The sequence below is a fragment of the Arachis stenosperma genome, chromosome 5 (assembly GCF_014773155.1).
Source record: "Arachis stenosperma cultivar V10309 chromosome 5, arast.V10309.gnm1.PFL2, whole genome shotgun sequence".
Taxonomy (NCBI): Eukaryota; Viridiplantae; Streptophyta; class Magnoliopsida; order Fabales; family Fabaceae; genus Arachis; species Arachis stenosperma.
This window is the reverse complement of record NC_080381.1, coordinates 52730748-52735882: the sequence shown is the minus strand read 5'-3', so window position 1 is coordinate 52735882 and position 5135 is coordinate 52730748. Positions and strand designations below refer to the sequence as shown.

General features: G+C 36.1%; 1 non-coding gene across 1 annotated transcript; it reads left to right on the top strand.

Annotated features, from left to right (window-relative positions):
• The first annotated feature begins 1153 nt into the window (after positions 1-1153).
• Positions 1154-1257, top strand: LOC130983694 (small nucleolar RNA R71). Its single transcript, XR_009087673.1, has one exon. It is a non-coding gene; the product is annotated as a small nucleolar RNA R71 (small nucleolar RNA).
• The last annotated feature ends 3878 nt before the right edge of the window (positions 1258-5135 follow it).

The window sequence follows — 5135 nt, the reverse complement described above, 5'->3', positions numbered from 1 at the left end:
GGTGCCTATGGTACAAGGTATTAAGAACTTGCCAGGATCTTATCTCTTTTGAGGTAAAATTTGCTGAATCCAGGTATCCAGTTCACTAATGAGCAAAGGAGGTTCACTTTCCCAAGTCTCATTACCAAACAACTTGGCATTCAGCTTCATGATAGCTCCTAAATATTGAGCAACTTGCTCTCCAGTCACATCTTCATCCTCTTCAGAGGAAGAATAGTCTTCAGAGCTCATGAATGGCAGAAGGAGATTTAATGGAATCTCTATGGTCTCTATATGAGTCTCAGATTCCTTTGGATCCTTAATAGGAAACTCCTTCTTGCTTGAGGGACGTCCCAGGAGGTCTTCCTCACTAGGATTTTCGTTCTCCTCCTCCCTTGTGCATTCGGCCATATTGATTATATCAATGGCCTTGCACTCTCCTTTTGGATTCACTTCTGTATTGCTTGGGAGAATACTGGGAGGAGTTTCAATGACTTTCTTACTCAGCTGGCCCACTTGTGCCTCCAGATTTCTGATGGAGGATCTTGTTTCACTCATGAAACTGAAAGTGGCCTTTGACAGATCAGAGACTAGATTGGCTAAATTAGAAGTGTTTTGTTCAGAATTCTCTGTCTGTTGCTGAGAAGATGATGGGAAAGGCTTGCTATTGCTCAGCCTATTGCGTCCACCATTGTTAAAGCCTTGTTGAGGCTTTTGTTGATCCTTCCATGAGAAATTTGGATGATTTCTCCATGATGAGTTATAGGTGTTTCCATAAGGTTCTCCTATGTAATTAACCTCTGCCATGGCAGGGTTCTCAGGATCATAAGCTTCTTCAGAAGCTGCCTCTTTAGTACTGTTGGATGCATGTTGCCATCCATTCAGATTTTGAGAGATCATGTTGACCTGTTGAGTCAACACTTTGTTCTGAGCCAATATGGCATTCAGAGCATCAATTTCAAGAACTCCTTTCTTCTGAGGTATCCCATTATTCATGGAATTCCTCTCAGAAGTGTACATGAATTGGTTGTTTGCAACCATGTCAATGAGTTCTTGAGCCTCTTCAGGCGTTTTCTTTAGGTGAATAGATCCACCTGCAGAATGGTCCAATGACATTTTCGAAAATTCAGATAGACCATAATAGAATATATCTAATATGGTTCATTCTGAAAACATGTCAGATGGACATCTTTTGGTCAACTGCTTGTATCTTTCCCAAGCTTCATAGAGGGATTCACCATCTTTTTGTTTGAAGGTTTGAACATCCACTCTCAGCTTGTTCAACTTTTGAGGAGGAAAGAATTTATCCAAGAAGGCAGTGACCAGCTTATCCCAGGAGTCCAGGCTATCCTTGGGTTGTGAATCCAACCATATTCTAACTCTGTCTCTTACAGCAAAAGGGAAAAGCATGAGTCTGTAGACTTCAGGATCAACTCCATTCGTCTTTACACTCTCACAGATCTGCAAGAACTCAGTTAAAAACTGGTAAGGATCTTCAGATGGAAGTCCATAAAACTTGCAGTTCTGTTGCATTAAAGCAACTAGTTGAGGCTTAAGCTCAAAATTATTGGCTTCAATGGCAGGAATGGAGATGCTTCTTCCATCAAATTTGGACGTTGGCTTTGTGAAGTCACCAAGCATTCTCCTTGCATTATTATTATTTTCGGCTGCCATCTCCTTCTCTTGCTCTAATATTTCTGAAAGATTACCTTTAGATTGTTGTAACTTAGCTTCTCTTAATTTTCTCTTCAGAGTCCTTTCAGGTTCTGGATCAATTTCAACAAGAGTGCCTTTTTCCTTGTTCCTGCTCATATGAAAGAGAAGAAAACAAGAAAAGAAGAGGAATTCTCTATGTCACAGTATAGAGATTCCTTTATGTTAGTAGAAAAAGAAAGGGAAGAAGAATGAAGAAGAGTGGGTTCGGATTTTTTTTTTGATGAAGAGAGGTGAAGAGAAGTGTTAGTAATTAAATAATTAAACAGAAGAAGAGAAGAGGAAGAGAATTCAAAAATAATTTTAAAAAAGGGGTTAGTGACTTTCGAAAATTAGAGATAAGATGTAATTAAAATTAAAACATGAAACAATTAGTTAATTAAAAAGAATTTTTGAAAAAGGGGTGAGATATTTTCGAAAATTAGAGAGGAAAGAGTAGTTAGGTGGTTTTGAAAAAGATAAGAAACAAACAAAAAGTTAATTAGTTAGTTGAAAAAGATTTTAAAATCAAGTTTGAAAAGATAAGAAGATAAGATAAGATAGGATATTTTTGAAATCAAGTTTTGAAAAAGATAAGATAAAAAGATAAGATTTTTAAGAAAAAGATATTTTGAAAAAGATTTAATTTTAAAATTAAAATTAATTACTTATCTAACAAGAAACTAAAAGATAGGATTCAAGATTTTAAAGATTGAACCTTTCTTAACAAGAAAGTAACAAACTTCAAATTTTTGAATCAATCACATTAATTGTTAGCTAATTTTCAAAAATTTGATATAAAGATAAGAAAAAGATTTTGAAAAAGATTTTTGAAATTTTCGAAAAATAGAAAAAAAATGAAAAAGATATAATTTTTGAAAAAGATTTTGAAAAGATAAGATTTTTAAAATTGAAAATTTGTCTTGACTTGTAAGAAACAACTAATTTTGAAAATTTTTGACTAAGTCAACTCAAATTTTCGAAAATTATGAGAAAAATAAGGAAAAGATATTTTTTTGATTTTTGAATATTTTAATTATGAGAGAGAAAAACACAAACATGACCCAAAACATGAAAATTTTGGATCAAAACACTTGATGCATGTAAGAACACTATGAATGTCAAGATGAACACCAAGAACACTTTGAAGATCATGATGAACATCAAGAACATATTTTTGAAAATTTTTTTTTGATGCAAAGAAAACATGCAAGACACCAAACTTAGAAATCTTTAATGCATGGACTCTAACAAAAAATGCATATGAAAAACAACATAAGACACAAAACAGGAAAACATCAAGATCAAACAAGAAGACTTGTCAAGAACAACTTGAAGATCATGAAGAACACTATGAATGCATGGAATTTTCGAAAAATGCAAGAAAAATTTTTAAAGCATGCAATTGACACCAAACTTAAAACATGATACAAGACTCAAACAAGAAACACAATATTTTTTATTTTTATGATTTTATGATTTTTTTGATTTTTATTAAATTTTTTTGAAAATAAAGTTTGAAAAAACGAAAAAGAAAAGAAAAATTTTGAAAAAGATTTTTGAAAAATTTTTTTTGAAAAGAAAATTACCTAATCTGAGCAACAAGATGAACCGTCAGTTGTCCATACTCGAACAATCCCCGGCAACGGCGCCAAAAACTTGGTGGACAAAATTGTGATCACATCAATGTAGTACTCTTTGTTATTGTATGGAATCATTATTATGGCTCTTGACTATGTGTGGACACAACTCCGTTCAACTTAACCAGCAAGTGTACTGGGTCATCCAAGTAATACCTTACGTGAGTAAGGGTCGATCCCACAGAGATTGTTGGTATGAAGCAAGCTATGGTCACCTTGTAAATCTCAGTTAGGCAGATTAAATGGTTATGGGTTTCGAAAATTAATAATAAATAGAAAATAAAAAGGGATAGAAATACTTATGTAAATCAATAGTGGGAATTTCAGATAGGCCTGTGGAGATGCTAGAATCCTTTCGAATCTCTATTTTCTTATTGCTTTCATCCAATCCTTCTTACTCCTTTCCATGGCAAGCTGTATGTAGGGCATCACCATCATCAATGGCTACTTTTAATCCTCTCAGGAAAATGGTCCTATGCGCTGTCACTGCACGGCTAATCGTCTGGAGGCATCACCCTTGTTGATAGCTACATCCCATCCTCTCAGTGAAAATGGTCCAAATGCTCTGTCACAGCACGGCTAATCATCTGTCGGTTCTCAATCAAGTTGGAGTAGAATCCCTTGATTCTTTTGCGTTTGTCATCACGCCCAGCCTTCATGAGTTTGAAGCTCGTCACAGTCATTCAATACCGGAATCCTACTCGGAATACCACAAACAAGGTTAGACTTTTCGGATTCCCGGGATCCTACTCGGAATACCACAGACAAGGTTAGACTTTCCGGATCCCCATGAATGCCGCCATCTATCTAGCTTATACCACGAAGATTCTGTTGGGGAATCTAAGAGATATGCGCCCGGCCTAAGGTAGAACGGAAGTGGTTGTCAGTCACGCACGTTCATAGGTGAGAATGATGATGAGTGTCACGGATCATCACCTTCATCAAGTTAAAGTGCAACGTATATCTTGGAATAAGAATAGAAGAGAATTGAATATAAAGTAATGGTAATTGTATTGAAACTTGAGGTACAACAGAGCTCCACACCCTTAATCTATGGTGTGCAGAAACTCCACCGTTGAAAATACATAAGTGAAAGGTTCAGGCATGGCCGAATGGCCAGCCACCTGAATGATCAAAGACTAAACGGTCAAAAGATTAAACTGTCAAAAGATGTCTAATACAATAGTAAATTATCCTATTTATACTAGACTTGCTACTAGGGTTTACATGAGTAAGTAATTGATGCATAAATCCACTTCCGGGGCCCACTTGGTGTATGCTTGGGCTGAGCTTGATCTATCCACGAGCTGAGGCTTCTCTTGGAGTTGAACTCCAAGTTATAACGTGTTTTGGGCGTTCAACTCCGGATCATGACGTGTTTCTGGCGTTTAACTCCAGACAGCAGCATGTACTTGGCGTTCAACGCCAATTTACGTCGTCAATTTCTGAATAAAGTATGGACTATTATATATTTCTGGAAGGCTCTGGATGTCTACTTTCCAACGCCGTTGAGAGCGTGCCATTTGGAGTTCTGTAGCTCCAAAAAAGCCATTTCGAGTGTAGGGAGGTCAGATTCCAACAGCATCAGCAGTCCTTTTGTCAGCCTTTTTCAGAGTTTTGCTCAAGTCCCTCAATTTCAGCCAGAAATTACCTGAAATCACAGAAAAATACACAAACTCATAGTAAAGTCCAGAAATGTGAATTTAACATAAAAACTAATGAAAACATCCCTAAAAGTAGCTTGAACTTACTAAAAACTACCTAAAAACAATGCCAAAAAGCGTATAAATTATCCGCTCATCAAGTGTATAGACACCAACAAAG